The 18,839-nt window shown below is 53.7% G+C and overlaps 1 protein-coding gene across 9 annotated transcripts in view; it reads left to right on the top strand.

Moving 5' to 3' along the window:
• The window catches only part of ST3GAL1 (ST3 beta-galactoside alpha-2,3-sialyltransferase 1), a 93,926-nt gene that overhangs the window by 47,947 nt on the left and 27,140 nt on the right, over positions 1-18,839 (top strand). For 8 of the 9 annotated variants that reach the window (XM_078071979.1, XM_078071980.1, XM_036091170.2 and 5 more), the window contains one exon: positions 4,641-4,695. The gene's annotated coding sequence lies outside the window, so the exon portion shown is untranslated. Of the gene's footprint in view, positions 1-4,397; positions 4,473-4,640; positions 4,696-18,839 lie in introns of those variants that run through there. The other variant, XM_078071984.1, reaches the window with a different exon arrangement.

The following is an 18,839-nucleotide window of genomic DNA, read 5'->3' on the forward strand; positions in this document are numbered from 1 at the left end:
CACATCTTCCCCTTCATAAGAACCAAGGGCCTCCCTCCTCCCCCCTCATCCTGCTTCCTGCTGCCTCCCTGAGCAGGACCAGCCTCTGGCCCTCCTCCTGTAGAACATGGACCTCCACAGTGGCTGGCCGAGGGAGCACTAGCTGTAAGATGGGCTGAAAAAGGAGCACTTGATTTGAACCCAGGCATGTTTCTTCAGCTTTAACACATCACGCCGTCATCCTACGTGGCAACCGTGGTCATAGTGGGCCTTTACTGTGTTAGGCACTGTGCTGAGAACTTCATATCATCTCCTGCAGAATCCTTGCAAGAACCCCAGGATGCAGGTGCTATTATTACCCCGATTTTGCAGATGAATAAACTGAGGCCCAGAGAAGTGAAAGCCACGGAGCTGGTGAAGGACAGAGCCTGTTCTGGAAGTCCGATCTCATGAGCACCTACTGCATTCTTACAAATGGAATGTGGGTTGGTTGGTTGGAGATAGGAAAATTATAGAATGAGCCCTAGATGTGTCCACTCTGCTGCATAACAAATAATCCTCAAGTCTCAGTGACTTACAACAAATGTATATTTCTTGTTCGTATTACAAGTAGACTGTGGGTCAACTGCAGGCCAGCAATGTGCCTTGAGTTATCTCTAAGGCCCGGGCTAAAGGTAGTCATTTTTTAGGGCATGCCACAATCATGCCAGAGCTGAAAAATCCACATAAAAAACCCTCACATAATCAAATTTAAATCTTCTGCTTCGAGATGGTACACATCATACCTCTTCACATCCCACTGGCCAAAGCAAGAGATAGGGCCAAACCCAACATCAATGGAGTGGGGAGGTATAGCCTTCTCGCCGTGACAGGGAGGGGGCAGGGAGGGGGAAAATAAATATTTGCATAATACAGTTGGCCATCAACTATTGGGCTCTGCAGCCAGATGCATAAGTCTGACCACCTGGCTCTACCACTTAGTAGTTGTGTGGCCTTCAGGAAGGTATGTCTCCTCCTGATGCCTCAGCTTCTTCATCTGCAAAATGGGGATGGTTATTACAGCCCTGCGTGAGTCTCCTGGGGCTGCCATCCCAGAGTTCTACAACTGGGTGACTTAAACAACAGAAGCTTATTTTCTCCCAGTTCTGGAGGCTGGAAGTCCAAGATCAAGGTGCTGTCCAAGTCGGTGTCTCTTGAGACTTCTCTTCCTGGCTAGCAGACAGTTACTTTCCCACTGTGTCCTCACTGGCCTTTCTTGTGTGGGTGCACTGTGAGTGCTCTTCGGTGTCTCTTCCTTTTCTTACAAGGCTACCCGTCTGTGGGCTTAGGGTCCTACCCTTATGACCTCATCTAACCTCAGTTACCTCCCCATGGGCCCTGTCTCCAAATACAGTCACATGGGGGAGTAGAGCTTCACAAGGAAGCACTGAACAGAACCTAGGTTGCTCTTAGTGCTTGGTTGTTGCTTGTCCCCCATTATACTGATTGCGTATTTCCCCATAGTGGTGAATCCTCATTCCATTTATCTTTATGTCCTTGGCACCTATCCCTTGGTACAGACCAGGTGCTCAGAAAATACTTCTTGGAATCCTACAGGGAAGCGGTAGGCAGTTACTGGGAGCCACCCAGGTTTGGGGAACCCTGGGTGTTGCTAACCTGCTGTGACTTGAGGCACATCATTGTCTTGTGCCAACCAGGATCCAACACATCAAGGCAAGTGTTTTGCAAATGGCAAGATTTCGTTCTTTTTATGGCCAAGGAGTATTCCATTGTGTATATATACCACATCTTCTTTCTCTGTTCTTCTATTGATGGACACTTGGGCTGCTTCCATGATTTGGCTATTGTAAATAATGCTGCACAGAGTAATGTAGAGAATTGTTGAATCACTACATTGTACATCTGAAACTAATATAACACTGTATGGTAACTACACTGGAATTTTTTTTTTTTTTAAAGAAAAAGGCCAAAGGTTGTGCCAGCAAAATCTAAGCAGATTTCATTTTCTCAGGGCCTTTGATGCCTACACCAAGGCAACTGGGCAACGTTCGGAACCAAAATTGACTCCAAGAGATTCTTTTTACAAAGATGCTTTTGTAAACTCCAAAGTGGTAGTATTTCGGCAACCCCCTCCCACAGGTACTGTCTCCCACCAATAAAGCACCATAATGACCCCGCATGACAGTGCTGGGTGTGGATGGGCATCAGGAGAACTCACTCTTACTGCCTTGTGTCCAGGAAAGTTTCTGGGTCTTGCTCATGAGTCTGGGTATTCATCTTGAGTAGCCACTCAGAGACAGAACCACCAGGCTCAGAGCCACCTCTTGGGATTCAGTGGTGACACTCCAAACTCCATGTTTGTTTCTTCTTCCCAATTCACATCTGGCTTTGCTTCGGAAGAGCTGTGTCTGAGGGTGTTTGTTTAGCAGAGGGATCCACCAGCTAAGGAGAAAAAGATCACAGGACATAGGGACAGCCCGCCTTTCGAAGTTCTCTGCCTGATGTGGCTCAACTCAGCTCAGCTTAACAGTGTCAGGGTGGATGGCACCATGTGAAGTTCTCGGCTTCCTCCCAGCTCACTGCTAATTAATTATTGGCATGATGAATAATTCAGTGCATTTTGACTCTCTCAAAGGCTCAATTTCCTCATCTGGGAAATGGGAGCAAAATGACACTTTCCATAAGATGTGTCGCATCTGGCCCAGAGTAGATGATCATGATGGTGATGGTGACGGTGTGTGATGATGATGATGGTGATGATATGATGATGTTGATGATATGATGTTAGTGATGGTCGTGTGATGCTTATGGTGATAATATGATGATGATGTTGGTAGAGACAGTGAGGGATGATGGTGATGGTAATGACGGTGATGGTGATGGTGGTGGTGATGATGATGATGATGGTAATGGTGGTGGTGATGATGGTGAGGACGGTGATGATGATGTTGATGATGGAGATGATGATGATAGTGATGGTGGTGGTGATGATGATGATGGTGATGAAGATGATGATGTTGATGGAGATGATGATGATGGTGATGGTGGTGGTGATGATGATGTTGATGGTGATGGTGATGATGATGGTGATGATGATGGAAATGATGATAATGATGGAGATGATGGTGATGATGATGGTGATGGTGGTGATGGTAATGATGGTGATGATGGCAGCTTAGCCCTTAGAGAGCACTTACTACCAGCCAGGCATGCCTTAAACACTTCGTATGTGTTGACCATATTAATCTTCTCAGCAACCCAGGAGCTAGGCACTATCCTTCTCCCCACTTTACAGATGAGGAAACTGAGGCACAGTGGAGTAAGTGGCTCACCGAAGGATGCACGGCCAGGAGTGACAGGCTGGTGGTCCCCCAGCCACTGGCTCGATGGGTGAGGCTCACCAGTGTTACTTATGCAGGGCTGCGTTCCCTTCAATGGTCCCCTGCATGCGGCGGGAGAGAGGGTGTCCCCAACCCATGTTGCTTATTCTGGAAAGTAACTACTTTTAATTAAACTGTTTTATAGTTCTTAAAAATGTCTCCTTTCATGTTGTGTCCATGGAGAGTCAGAGGCAGGCCAGCCCATCCTGGGCACTGACTCCCTCCTGCTGGCCGGGGCGGCTGCTATGTACTATTAACATCCATGGGCTTCTGGGTCATCCATTATTGATGTGCAGAGGTCAGCGAGCTCAGGTCCACGGACGCAGGTGCGCTCAGGTGAGAGGGAGAGAAAGAAGCCCAGGTGGTCTTAACTATTCAGGAAGTGCTTTTCTTGCTTGCCTTGGCAGCACACATACTAAAATTGGAACGCTACAGAAAGTTCTCTTCAACCCCACTCCCAGAGGGAAAGCATTTTGCATGCCTCACAGGTGACAAGAGCCAAGACAGCATGCGGCTGAAGCTGCTGCAAGCTGGGGGTTATTATTCATCCCACGGGCAGAGTGGGTATTTTCATCCGTCCTTATTACTGTTTAGGAAGGGCCCTCCCCCCACTCGGCATCTAGGAAAAAAAGGCTAAAACACCTCCCTACTTCTCAGATTCAAGTAACTTCTCCCTTTGCAAAATGCCCAGCTGTCTGATTCCTGCCAATTAGAATATTCTAGAATCAGACCTTCCCCCACTGCCATGTGATCTGGGACTCGCCACTAGTCCCGTTGCAGGTGCACCTGAAAATCCTCTGTCCTCTGTCATCCGGGCAGAATGGCTTCCAGCCCCGTCCTGTGGCCCCACCAGGCCACTCTGCATGAGCCTCAGTTTCCTCCCCGGTCTGCCGGGAGGCTGGAACTGCCTCAGGGACTGCCGGGAGCGGCGGGTGCAGAGCAGCTAACCCTGCCAGGTGCACGAGAGATGGCCGAATGAGCACACACCACCCCCCCAGTCCTCCACCTGGGGCAGGAAGTGGTCTCAGAGATCAGGCAGTATGGGGCTCTCACTTCTCCGCTCGGAGCACAGTCTTGCACTCGTTCTCCTGACTCGGACCCTGCGCACTGAAGGTGACTTGTTCTCTCCCCTCACCAGGGGCCTGCCGGGGCTTGGCCATCAAAAGAGCACTTCATGCGTACTCTGTGCGTGTGAGCTGAGCACGTTGCCGGCATTCTCTGGAGAGATTGTCATGCCTTCTCCCTGCAGTGAGTCTGAGTATTTTTTTCCCTGTTTTTCAGATGAAGAAACGGAGTCTCAGAGAGGTTAAGGAATTCCCCCGAGGTCGCACAGCGGGTAAGTGACAGAGCTGGGATTCGAATCCCGCTCTCTGTGACTCCAGAACCCGTGTTCTCAATTGCTTGCTCTCTCTGCCTTAAACTGTGTTGAAATGGTTGTCCCCCCGCCACGCATGTGGGGGAGACCTGTGACCTGGTTTTTGTATCTCTCGCTGTTTCTCCTGGGGTACCCAGAACACAGTAGGCTCTCCAGACAGACAGGATGTTTCGAAGGCAGAGTGCTTTCTTACCCCAAGCGGTTGGGCAGTGCTCGGGGAATGGGAGGTTCCTCTCATCATTGGAAAGTTCTGGTTAACCGAGTGTGTGCCCTTTTTGCTACGTTCAAATGCATCAACAGGTCACCAACAAATACAGCACGAGAAATGCATTCTGCGCTGATTATAAAGCATGTCTCCCGTCCCACATGCACACTGTAGCGGTAGATTATTTCGGCCGTGGATGTGTCTTTGTGATTCAGAAAGTAGGACACTTGACTTCGTGGTGAGAAGGAGGGCAGGGCGGGTGGCAGAGGTGGGGTCCGGCCTGGGGCGGACACCCACTGGGGCCCCCAGCACCCTCCTCCCACATGCCGTTGGGGGCCGGCCAGAGCCTAACCCTCTCCCTCAGCCTTTTCTGCATCGTCCCCGTGGCTCTGACCCTCCCTGTTTTCTCCTGGTCCTGCTGCTTCTCACGTCCCCTCCCTCCCGTCACTAGGGGTACCCGTCTCCACGTCCTCATCCTTGAAACCCACTCTTTTGTTTTCAGAAGTTTTCCTAGAACCTGTTTCCTAGAACCTGAGAATGAACAAGACCCATTTAGTAACATGACCCCAGATGAACTGCCTGATTTGGTCTCCTGAATCCTCAGAGAACCCTCTGGACTGGGGGTAAAGGGGGTGTGACTTTGATTTGCAAACCAGCTTCGGGGGTGGTGAGACCCAGCAGCTGGGCTGGGAGTTCCCACCCCCACCTCACCCGGAAACGCTGTTTAAGTGGCTAGTTTCTGCTTGGGGGAGATTCCAGTTTAAAGAAAATTTGAAAACCACAAGCTAACAAATGTCCTCTTCCTGAAGTCTGGAAAGCTGGTTCTAGGCCTGGCTCTTACACATCACAGTGTGTGAATTTGTAAAAATTTTTTATTTTATTTTATTTTATTTATTTATTTTTTTGCCAAGTGCTTTCCCTTTGGAAGTCACTTCGAGGCTCCAAGCTCTCTGGGAACCAGGCCTGTGGGCCCCCCAGCAGAGCAGGTGTCCCCGTCCCATGCTGTGTGCCCCACATCCTGCCGCAGCCACAGAGGACCGACCCCAGGAAGCAGGACTCGGGCTTGTGTGCCACCTCCCTCGGCAACTGCACAGATGCACAGTGTGGTTTTGTAATATTTTTGGTTTTGTTGTTTTTGCAAAAGCCAAAGGAAGTCCATAGGCTGAGCTCTGCCTTCCCTTCCTGGGGGTGGCTGATCTGCTCGGTCAGGGACAAAGAGGCCCCCAAGACAAGGTCCCAGGTTGAGAGGGCACCTGCCCTGAGCTGGACACTGCCCTGGGCCATCCGTGGGCAGGACTGGTTTGAGGTTGTCACTGTCACCATCCCATTTCCCATGTGAGGACACTGAGGCACAGAAATGACCAAGGGCCGCCCCCCCTTCTCCCACTACACACAAACCCAAATGAACCTCTGCTTCCTGAGCTCTGAGCACTTTTCACCCTGCCTCCAGCCTGTACACATTGTGGAGAGCCCACTGTTGTCCTCTGCATGGGGGACCCAGCAGGCAGGGACACCGGTGACGTTCCTGCCCTCCTGGTACAGGGAGACAGGCACACAAAGAAGGAATTCTGTATACAGTGAAGTGTCATTTTGTGATTAAGTCTGTGATGGAAAATGCAGCTGAGCAAGCGGACAGTGACAGCGATGCTATTTTAGGTTGATCAGGGAAGGCCCCTCCAAGGAGGGCATTTGGGCAGAACCATGAATATAGCCAGGGAGCAAACCATGTGGATTCTAGCGTAAGAATGTTCTAGGCAGGGGGAACAGCGTGTGCAAAGGCCCTGGGGCCAACACAGCTACCAGTCTCTATTGTTTCCTCCATCTGCCACCCTCCATGTGTCTGCGGGGTGAGGCAGGGGGTTGTGGCTGTGTAGCGAGAAAAGTCAAACAGAACTGGATGGGGCAGAAGGAAGGTGTATATCTAATAGGAAACTACTTGTCTCGTTCCTTAATCCTCTTTGTACCGTCAACTCTTGGGTGACATTTGAAATAGTTCCATAGTTCCAATAGTGCCTTGCTTGGTATTCTTTTCTCAAACCGTATGTTTGAACCAGGACTCTGATCCACTACTTCAGGCTTGTCTTTCTAAGCAGGGCGGGAGCCTGGATTCCAAAACTACAGAAACAGAGCAAGAAATTGTGCTGGGGCTGTACCACTGACCTTGAACTGACCTCGGGAGAGGGAAGTCCAGCAAGCAGAACCTGGGGTGGGGGTGGGGCTGGGGGAGGGGCAGAGGCAGACACATCTGTGTCCCGGCAGGGCTGGTAGTGGGCTGTGATCTCGGACAGACTCGTCCTGCCTGGGGGTCACTTCTTCTGCCATCTGTGTGGATACTGACACCTGTCTGGCGCCTGTTGGAGCAGCTCATTGACCAGGTGTGCTGGAAGGGACATGTTTGGAGAGTTAGGGACCCCAGGTTTTAGTCTTGGGGCCAACACAGACTCATGTACAACCTTGGGCAAGTCGTGTCCCCTCCCTGAGCCCTGGTTTCCCTACCTGGAAAAGGAAGCAGAGAGGTATGGTCCTTCCTACGTTCCTCTGTGATCCTGAAATGCCGCAAGCCTTTGCCTCCGAGGCAGGAGGCAGCCAGGCACTGAGACCGAGCCTTCCAGGAACTCTCCTTTGATTAGGTAGGCCTGGGGCTCTCAGCAGAGGGATGCCCAATGCTGAGGGCATGACCTTGGCGATCCTGCCTCAGGCATTCAGTTAAGAGCTTCAAGCAGTCCTCACCTCTCCCTGATCTGAGCTCTGTGGCTGTGGAACCAGAAATTCATTTCCAGGAGCAGAGAAATGTCTCTCTTTCCTTGGGGCCCAGAAGGACTTATTAAGTGTTCCATTAACTGAATCTCATCCAGCCGGATAAAGAATAATTAGAGAGCAGTTCTGCCTGGTTCCTGGCCTGTGAACCCCTTGAAAGTTTCCCAAAAGGAATTCTCAAAAACGCATAAGACAGCCCAGCCCCTCCTGCTGGTAAGGAGCAGGTAATCTGCGGGTCGACCAGCAAGCCTGTCGCGAGTCAGCATCGTTGACTCATCCCTCTGTCCATCTACCCATTAAGCAGGCCCCCATGTGGGTACAGTACCAGAGACCTTGAACAAAATGAGACACGGTCTGTGCTCTCAGTGGCAGGTTAGGCTCAGCCTGATCAGCTTCTTCATTTGATCGAACTCCAGAGAGTTCATGGCTGAGCCGCTCTCAAGGTCACAAAAATGTGAACATTCAAAACTTTCTCCTCTCTGTGTTAATTTGTCTTCTACAGTGTCTGCCCCAAATTCATTGGCTTAGCCTTCTTCGATCAAATCAAATTTTCTTTTGCTCCCTTCCTTCCAATACATAGTCGTCTCACATGAATTTGAGGGGAAGGGAGGGGGAGGGAACCAGGGAAGTGTTCCTGGGCAGGTGGCACTTGAGACACAGAGTTCACCAGCCAGGGGATGCATGAGCCAGAAAAGTGGCTCCGTCAGCAACGGCATTTTCCTGATTATAAAATTCAGCATTTTGTAGCAAACAGTAAGCGAGCCATCTTTTGGTCCCAGAGAAAGATATTACCTCATGTTTTGCAATTGGTTGGTTGCAGATGCAATGCTGAAGAATGATCCAGATATAGGACTGGTGGGGCCTTGCATTCTTAGCCTGCCCAGTAAGACACATGGGAATGCCAGAGACCCATGAAGTAGCATCTCTTGACAATAGGGTGGCATTGAAAATGTCTGGATTTGAATCCTGGGTCTATCACCTACTAATCGTGAGATTAGGTAAATTGCAATTGCTCAACGTCTTTTAGCCTCAGTTTTATCATCTGTAAAATGGGATAGTACCTACCTTTCAGGTGATTATTCAAGATTATATAAGATCGATGTTCTAGGAACATGTTGGGGAACAAAAACAGAGTTTGAGTTCAAGGAACCTAGTTGCATGGAGAATCTTTTCAGATGTTCATAAGTATATAATGTTGGAAAACAGGTGGGCGAAATGCAGAGTGTGATAGACATCATTATTCAGGGATGCAGAAGGTGCAGGGATAGTCTCTCCAAGGAGTTGACATGGGACCCAGCATCCTGCGTTAAGTGATGGCTAGCCTCCTATCTGTGGGAGGAGCATCTGGGCAGTGCACATAGCCTGTCCCCACGTCGTGTGCTTGTCATCTTGTGGAGGGCACGGGGCTGGTAAATAGAGTGAGCAAAGAAAAGGCATGGAGAGTGGAGTCAGAAAGTAGGCAAGGGCCAGCTCTAGTAGGATCTTGCAGGCTGTGGCCAGAGCCTTGGATTTCATTCTTGGCATGGAGGGAACTGTTGGAGACTTTTGGGTAGTGTGAGGCATGTGCAGAGAGGGGCGTGGAGGGGCTGGAAAGCTATGGTCCAAGCTTTGCGTTTATCCTGTCTCCCTCTTGCTGACTGAGAAGCTAGCCTGTTCGTGTGTCATGGATCCTGGCAGGTGCCATGAGGCTCCGGGGTATGGGCAAGGGCTGTTGTGAAGGGGAGGGGGAGTGCGGAGATCTCACACCTTTCACGCCCGGAGTCAGGGCTCAGAGTGACCCCTTCTAAATTTGGGGGAAGATGACAGCTCAGTCAACACTCACAGATTCTGAGCTCCAGAAACAGGAAGGAGTGAAGGTTCTTGGGGCTGGATCCAGGTCACGGCTTATCAGAAAGCCCCCATCTCTCTATGTCTACCTGTCAAATAGGGAGAAAATTAGCAGCCAGGCATACTGTGTGAGCCTCGTAAATATAAGTTGAATCTGAAGATGGTGTGCTTATTTTCTGCATTGGCCAGAATATTTTACTCAAGGCAAATTATGCTCGGAGACTGAGATGCTCTTTGGCAATAATTTAACACAGGTTCACTGCGGGAATGGTAATTTATAATAGTAGTATTTCACAAGCCAGTAGTCTATAGGATGATGTCTCTTAATAAGCCATTAAAGAAATAACATGCTCAGAAGCAGTGATTGATTACACTGTTGTTTCAGGCAGAGTCAAGTCCGAATTTAGTTGAGGTGTACCTTTCTACGAGCTGTGTGTCTGTGGAGTCAGTCCTTCCAAGTAAAAGCTGCCGGCTTGGGTCCCTCGATGCTGGGGCACGTGGCTAGTGGGCGACAGGTGGGCTGCGCCGAAGGTTAGTGCCCCAGGGACTGGTACCCGGCCGGCGCCCCTGCCCACGGGGGAGCCTCGCCAAGGCAGGAACAGGCGCCCTTCTCCTCCGGAGACCACCGAGCGGGTTAATGCCACTGCCAACCAGAAATGGCCTGGTCAAGGCAGAAGCAAGTGTCCCAAGGTCCCTGGAGAGCGACTCAGGTCAGCAAAGAGGAGCCTCGCCCGGACCACACACTCAGGGAGTCCTCACAACTCTTGGCATTTACAGTTCAAAGGTCCATTATGTCACAACCACTGCTCCACGTGTCCTTATCACCACGTCCCCAGCATCTCGGCCACCAGGCACCGGGCTCCCGAGCGCCAGCGGAACCAGATGTCCATGGCGATATCCTGACACATCCTGACACGGCTTCCTCAGCGGAAGTGGCTCACCCCGAGATCAAAACAACTGCACTGAAGTCCTAAAGAAGTAGAGTTGAAATCCTAACAAACCACAACACAGCAAAGAGGAAGGGAGCTCAGCCCAATGGTTCATCATTCTGGGTTTTTGATTATTCGTTTTCTTTGCAGAACATAGCAATGTTTGATATGTAGCTCTAACAAACTCTAACAACACACACACACACACAGACACACGCACACACGCACACACAGACACACACACACACACACACTGATGCAAAATTCACCCACCAGTGTCTTCCATGGCAAAGGATGCTGTTAGTCACTCACTAAGGCAGGGAAGGAGAAGGTGTAAAGGGTCGGGACCCCAAAAGGCCAAAGAAAAGAGCAAAAGGAAGCCTGTGGGACACCCTGTCTCGGGATCTGGTCCTTTGCCCCATGCCGTGCTGTCCATATGGAGGGAGCGAGGCTTATCTCGGCGTCCCTCACACACAAGCTCGTGTGCTCCCTGCGTCGGCCCAGGATGCTCAAAGACAAGGAAGGCTTCGTGAGGTCCCCCAGCGGGCAAAAGAGAAGTGCTGATAACTCGGATCGCGAGTCCTGCCGCACACTGTGTATGCACCACTACACCCGGGTTTGCGCCAAGGCCAGCCTGTCTAGCCTCGGTCTCTGCGACCCCAGGATAGCAGGCAGCCTTTCCGAAGCTCACCTCTCTCCAGTGCACTGTAGGAGATCAAAGGGCACCTGTTTTAGAGCAAATTGGGCAGAGTAAGAAAGTGCCATAAAGGTGCTGTGTTCCCCAAGTGGGGGGGGGCCCTTTGATGGGGAGCCGGGGACAAGCTGTGCAGTCTCCCACCCCAGCACTCAGCAGAGATGCAGGTGGGGGTGCGCGGAAGACTCCCAGTGTTGAATGCCCACTCGGCGGCCGGCTCTGCTGGGGCAGGGGCACCCCGGCCTCAAGGGCATTCACTGTCCTGTGGGTCATCGGGACTCACTCATTCCCTCTCTCCCGCTCGACCTGCCTCCTCCGTTGATAGAGGGTGAGTAGCGGTTGTGTGCACCTTGCAGGGGTCAGGGAGAGCAGGGCTGAGTGGGGACAGTCCCCCTGCTGGTGTGGGCACACCCTCAGGGGAGGTCATAGACTCCATCACCTGAAGGGCAGACACTTAGCTTGAAAAGCTCCATTTTGTGGCTTCCCTTGGCTTGGACCACCTTTGAGCTTCACTCTTACACAATGTATGATCCTGGCTTAACCTCCCTGGGCCTCCATTTTCTCATCTGTAAGGTGGACAGATTAACAGATTCAGTGAGTTACCAGGAATAGAGCTCTTCGGCCAGCTTTTAGAGCTGCACTGGGCAGAAGTCAGTGAGCTGGAAATGCCTGCTTTCAAGATCCATACAGAGAAGGGATCAGATAGATCCCAGAGCTCTACACTGGCTCATGTTCTTTCCCAGAACTCACAGGGCATGTGCTGTTACTGTTCTGGTTTTGCGCACAGGGGCAGGGGATGGCTCAGTGTGGTCAAGTGGCTTGTCCAAGGTCACACAGCTAATCAGCCTTTGGAGCTGCAACCCCCGTTGACTCTCCACTTTCCCACATGGCATCTAGACCTGAGGTCTCTGCCTCCATCCGCTGTTTCCCAGGTGAGTGACCCTGAGTGGGTCCTCTAACCTGTCTGAGCCCGAGTGGCCAGCAGGTGCTAGATGATGAGGCATCTTCATGATGGCTAACGACACGAGGCAGGAAGTAATGCCGAGGGGAGAGAGCTGCCTGGATGTTCCCCAGGCCCCAGCATCCCTACGTGCTTTAAAATACAAACACCAGGGGCGCCTGGGTGGCTCAGATGGTTAAGTGACTGCCTTTGGCTCAGGTCATGATCCCGGGGTCCTGGGATCGAGCCCCGCATCGGGCTCCCTGCTCTGCGGGGTGTCTGCTTCTCCCCCTCCTTCCTGCTCGAGCTCTCTCTCACTATCTCTGTCTCTCTCAAATAAATAAATGAAATATTTTAAAATACAAACCCGGCAGGGGATCAGCAGCACCATAGGTGCTTCGCATGTGCGCCCAGCCCAGGCTGACTCCGGGTTGAATCTGGAGCCCGTCCCTCGCTGTGTGCCCTTGAGCTCATCCCCTCGGCCTTTGCTACGCGAGACGAAGTGTCATCCCCTTGCAAAGCTGTTGTGATGACTGAATGAGCCCTAGGAGAAGCGTCCAGCTGGATGCTGGCACCCAGTTGTGGACATTAGGGACAGGTGCCCATGCCTCCTTCCCTGACATGCTTGTGCATGGATTTCTCCAGGACTCACCAGCTCTGGGATGCCAAGACTAGTATCTCCTTCTCTCCCTGGCTCTAAGCCCTCCTGTTCCCTTGGCTGCTCCCAGCTCTGGGGACGCCTCCCACACGCTCACCCCACGTGCCAGGTCACCACTGGCCACTGCGCCCTACTCGCTGGGCCCCCGCTGACCAGGCTTGCCCTGTGCTGTTGTATTTGCTGCCCTGAGCCTCACAGGGCTGGCTGGTTTCAACTGCTCTGAAAGCTCCCCAGCCCATGATGTGAGCCTTGCCCATCTGCTTCAGGCACCCACGTTCCCGGTCCCCCCAGTGGGCTCTTCCAAAGTCCCTTGTCAACGAGGCAAGATGTCCCTCCTTTCCCAGTGTGGGCTCAGGAAGGCCCCACACAGGTGGCTTGGGCGCAGAGTGCTGGGAGTTGAACAGGCAGCTCTTTCTGATGGTAGCTGCCCTTCTTCTCCTCCCGAGTGGGCTCTGGGGGTCTAGGTCAGGACAGCGGTATCCCAGTAACCCCACTGGACATCATGACACCCCTTCAACCCTTGGTTGCTGGGATGGTTCATACCAGACTCATGCTTGCCGTCTGGGGCTCCTGCCCATTTCCAAACCCTGGAGGGTGCTGGGCTCCTCCCACCATATTAGCCACTGCATTGATCCTGCAATCGGAATCCCCATTCTGGACATCACCAGAGATCGTCCCCCCTCGACCTCTTCAGGAGCCTACTGGATGCCCCTATAAATGGTTAAAAAAAATCTCTCCTTGGAAGTCGGGGGCCTGGGAGGGACCTTACCTCAACTATCTAAACCTTCACTCTACACCAGCCAGGACTCCAGCCTGTCACTTACCCGGGAGCCCTTTAAAACCAGCGGCAGACCCCCGAGGCAGGGCTGGGGTGGGGGTCTGGGTCTCAGAGTTCTGAATAGTCTTTCCTTTGCCATGACTTAGACACCACTGAAATCGGGGAAGTCCCCCCTTTTTTTCCGGGGTCGGAGGTGGGCTCAGTTATCAGCCTGGCCACGCAGATGCAGTCCTGACCACATTACATGCCCTGCATGTTGTAAGGGTGTCTTCAGACTCTGAATTTAGCACCGCTCAAGCTACACACATAAGAAGATTTGTGGATTTAAATTCCTTTTGTGCAGCTCAAAATATGAAGGTATATCCACTGCTTCTCATATGACCCTAATCCTGCTTAATCACGTTTCTCAGACGCGCTTCTCAAAACCGCCCGCTCTGAACCCCTCACTATTACTGCTGCGGGGAGTCTTTGTTTTCCCCTCCAGCAAGCAAGAGGTACCAGGGTAAGGAGAGGAGGATTGTCGAGCCCAAGAAGGGGGCTCTCTCAAGCGGTCAGCACCGCCTGGGTGTGGGGGACCTGGGCAGACAGATGGTCAGGTCAGCACAGGAAGGAGTCAGGAAACAGGTCCCGAAGGAGATAGGCTTCCCAAGGCACCAGGATGGACACAGGGCTGGTCTCAGACTCCACCCCGTCCAGTCTAGCTTCCTGATGCCGGTTGCCTGTCACTGCTGTGTGCTGCTCACAAACCATCAGTAGCTCGCCGATGCCTTTATCCCAAAGTCCACGTTCCTAAAGACTTCCAGGAGCTCGCCCCACCCACTCAGGGCACCCTGATTCCCGAAACTGTGCCAGGCGCCCCCTATCACCGCGGCCGCCGCCACCATGCACTTTTGGGAAACTGCCTGCTCTACTCCACCCTCTCTACCTCCCTCAGTCTCCACGACCACCTCCTCCATGGAGCCCTCCCTCTTCTCCAGTTATCATCGGCCCGCCACTTCCGAGTCTCCAGGGCCCTTGGGGTTCATGTCTTGGAGGTGCATGTGCCTTAGGAGCAGGCAGGTCCATGTGTGAACTGCCATGTGCTGGTTCCCGGCGCTGGCGCAGCCTGGCTTCACTGGCTCAAGGTGAAGATCGACATGCCGCTGGGGTGTGCAGGGCAGTTCAGGTGTCCTCACAGGTGAGAGGTAAGAGGCCGGGTGAGAGGTGCGCAGGTGAGGGGCCAGCCGGAGCAGCACTGAAGAGCAGACTCGGGAATCCACCCTGCCCTTCCTAGCCGTGTGACCTTGAGAAAGTATCCTGAGGCCACGGGCCTCAGCTTTCCCATCTATAATATGGGACTGATAGTACTGCCTTCCCCATAGGACCTGGAACTGCCTCTCTCACCCCCTGGCTAGTCCCGAAGAAGTTGTGTAGCCTCTCAGAGCCCAATGGCCTCCTCCCCCCAAAGCAGAGGGAAGGGTACCTGTGCCAAAGATCCTCTGGGCACCTTGCTAGGAGTCCAGCACAAAAACGTGCCAGATATTGACACTGCCGATTGGGCAGACTGTGCATGGGGAAGATTGGGAGGCGGTTGAGGCTGCCAAACCATTATCGAGATAAGGAGGAGACCCCGCCAGTGGCCACCGAGCCGGTTAGAGATGTCCTGTGGGCCTTTGTCCGCCGGCAAAACCAGCTTGATATTGAAGTCTAGCGGGAGTCCGAGGGCCGGCGGATGGGAGAGGCAGGGGAATGGGTGGCAGAGAGGGGCTGTGCAGTGGCTGGGGGTCAGGCTGCCGTCAGCACCGGGAGCCGCCCTGGGCTGCAGGGGCCTGGCCCTGTGTCTTGCCTACAGTCAGCTGTGGGTTCCTGTGGGAGGCGGGCCCTGGAAGCAGCTGGTGGTTGTCACCTGCCGGGGCCTGTTAGAGGGCCCCCTAGTGGGACCTGGAATGTGGTGAGTCTGGAACCTGAAGGGAGCCCAGGGGGAGCCTCTGGCTCTGTGGCTGCTCCAGACCATCTCAGTGGAAGACCTCCTGATGGGTGAGTTCCTGGGCTGCAGGGTTGGGAAGTTTCCAGAAAGATCAGCTACCCAAGGCGGGAGGGGAGCCAGGGCTCTGGGCGTCCAGCTGGCCCAAACCAGCTCTTCGTGCGAATCCTCGGAGGCTGCCAGGGCTGTTCCTAGAGATGCAGGGCTGGCGCCTGCAACAGGCAGGACCCTGGGGCCACCCGCGCCACTCAGCAGCATGCAGATGGTGTCCTCAGCATGGGCCACGGGGGGCAGCTTGTGAAAGGGGGGTTTATGAGGACGTGGTCTGGGGCAGAGAAACCACAGGGACGGGGCCATCCCTGGCGATGGAGACCGTGGGATGTTTCCAGCCCTAGGGCTAAGGAGGCGAGAGGATGAGATCAGAGGTGTTGCTAAGACCCCGAGACACAGCCAGTGTATGCAGGGAGGGGCCGGAGCCCCCAGTCCCTGTCCCCTTTCTCTCCAGTCTCCCACCGCGTTCCCATGGGCCAAACCCACAGGAAGCCAGCCAGAGTGGGAGCCCACTGATGCAAGCACTAAGGCTAGCCCCTGGGTACGGAGCAAGGCGGGAAAGGTGGAGGGGCCCCCCAGATGCCCAGCTTCCCGCCGGAACCCCCCGAAGGCATGGGTGCACACATCCAGCCCTCCCCGACAGGCTGGGCCGTGGGAGGCTGCTGCTGTGGGAGGAGCCATTTCTCAGCCCTGACTCTGCATCCTGGCAGCCTGATGTGGGCAAGCCTTGACCTCCCTGAGCCTGATCTGGAAACCTCACTGTGTCCAACCCTGCTGGGACTTCCTGTGGCCCCAGCCCACTGGCCAGCTGCACCTTGCATCTTTCTCTCTGGGGTTCTGCTTGGCGTGGCCTCTCTCTCTTTCAGTTCCTTCAGACTCACCTGCTATCCCCGACAGACCTCTTGCACCTGCAGCTTCCCCAGCCCAGAGCTTCCCCAGCCCGGAGCCTCTTGTCTTCTCTGCCGTGCAGGCCTCAGGCCATTACCACTTCCTAGGGCACCTGCCAGCCCCACCCCATGCCCACTTTCCTGTAGCACTGAAGACGGTTGTATCAGTCAGGGTTCTCTAGGGAAACAGACCCCGTAGAGTATAGGTGTATGCATGTTAAGAGATTCATTTTCAGGAATTGGCTTATGTACTGTGGAATGGGCAGCTTCAAAATCCATAGGGCAGGACAGCAGGCTGTAGACTCAGGCAGGATTTGATTTCTCTGTTGCAGTTTTGAGACAAAATTCCTTCTCCGGGAAGCCTCAATTTTTGCCCTTCAGGCCTTCAACTGATTAGATGGGGCCCACCCACATTTTGGCAGATCGTCTCCTTAAAGCCAACTGATTATAGATGGCAACCACATAGATTAAATGCCTTCACAGCCACACCTAGACTAGAGCTGGATCAACCGACTGGGCGCCATGGCCTAGCTGAGTCGGCCCACAGAATTGATCCATCACAGCCTTTCTTAATTCTTCGTGTGAGCCCTTAATGATCTCAGCCTCTGCCCCGCTCTGTAAAGTTAGGTTTCAGGAGGGCAAGGATGAAGGCCATTTACTTTCTCTAACCGTTGTTTTGCCCAGCACTGGACAGAGCTGCTGCTGCATGCCCAGTGCACAGTAATGGTTGTGTGAGAGAATCAAAGGGAGAGAGAGAATCTGCAGAGGGAGTGGCGGGGTGCAGATCAAAGGGGGGTGTCTGTCTGGTGCACGGTAACTGCGTGGTAAGCGCTCCGCTTCGCACAGGCCTTCATCCTGAACCCTGCCTCCTCCCTGCAGCGCACACACATGCTTCTTAGTTGCCCAAATGTACGCTGACACCAGGGCAAGGTGAAATTTCCTCAACATTAATGTTGATGACAGCCATCGTTTACTGAAGGTCAGGATCATTCTAGACACTTTTCTAGGTCCATAAACCCTTAGCATTGATTCTGATGCATGTTACACATTCAGTACTCTAGGTAACATTCTTATTACGTGGGGGCTACCTGTTATGGTCCATTTGGAAAGTGACCGTCAGTGCTAAGCATGTCATATGCATTAACTTTTTTTCTCTTAGCGGAGTCTGGGGTGAGCAGGGGCTGCCATCGTCGTCCCATTGTACAGAGGAGGTGCTGAGGCCCAGAGATGAGCACTGGCCTAAAGTCCTGAGGTGCCTCCGTGTCGCTGCCAGACCACAGGGTTGCTGCCCCAGGGCGGGGGCTGTCTCCTTTGTCCCTCGTCCCCTGGGAGGCACAGGGAGGAGAGAGGCCTCAGGGTCAGCGCACCTGCTGGCTGGGTTAATTAGAGACCTAGTTTTTCCTCTGGAAGGAGAGAAGCAGCCACTCCCCACTCTGCAGTGTCCGGGAGCCTGTCACCCCTATTTACGTCTGCGTGCCCGGGGCCACCTCTCGGGCCTCACCTCACTGTGGCCAGGTTTCTCTCGGGTGATGTTTTGTGCCGGGAACAGGGTCGGGGTGCAGCGTGGCTGGTCCTTCCTGGCCCAGGGGAGGAATGAGACATTGAGGGCATCCAGGTCTGGGCCAGGCCGTGGGGATCCAGCTGCCAGCTTCGGGGCTGACTCACAGCGGGTGGAGCTGAGCTGGAGCGAGCCCACCAGGAAGAGAACCAAACAAGCAGGGAAGGCCCGAGCTCGCCCCGAGCCAGCTGCTGAGCTGGGCCCCATGCAGACCCCGTTGGGACTGCCCGGTGGGGCTCCTCACCTCTCCTGCGGCTCAGATGCCAGGTCCAGGGCAGGGCAGACCCCTGGACACCCCCCACTAGGCTCTGCCTCGCCTGCAACTCCTCTTCACCACCTACCAGTGGAGGGTCTTGGGCGGGGAACTTGACCGCTGGGGCCTTTGTTCCCACCTCTGAAAGATGGAGGTAATCCCCGGTTCCAGCACCACGACTGTCGTGGGCTCAGGCAGTGTGATCTACAGTCCTGCTTAGAATAGGGTCTGCCAGAGAGAACCCCTCCTTCCTGTTGACAGATTAACTATTGCCCTGCAGCTCCCTCAGAGGCAAGGGCGGTGTTTACCCCCCGTTTATGGACGAGGGACTCGAAGCTCAGGCAGCTGAGGTGCCGTCCCTGGGGTCACACTGCCAGGGGCTCAGGACCTTCGGACTTTCCTGCAGGGCCTCACCCCGGGCCGCAGCAGCTGGACCAGCTCCCAGACCTCTCTTGCTCTGTTTGGGCTCAGCCCGTGACGCCTTCCCAGCCCCTTCCCGGGGAAGTGTGCCAACAGCCCCGCCAGGGGCAGCCGTGGGAACAGAGTGGTTCCATCTCTGAGGCCAGGCGTGTCGTGGAATCCGGGGCCTGGCTCCCCTCTCAGCT

The sequence above is a fragment of the Halichoerus grypus genome, chromosome 5 (genome assembly GCF_964656455.1).
Source record: "Halichoerus grypus chromosome 5, mHalGry1.hap1.1, whole genome shotgun sequence".
Classification (NCBI taxonomy): Eukaryota; Metazoa; Chordata; class Mammalia; order Carnivora; family Phocidae; genus Halichoerus; species Halichoerus grypus.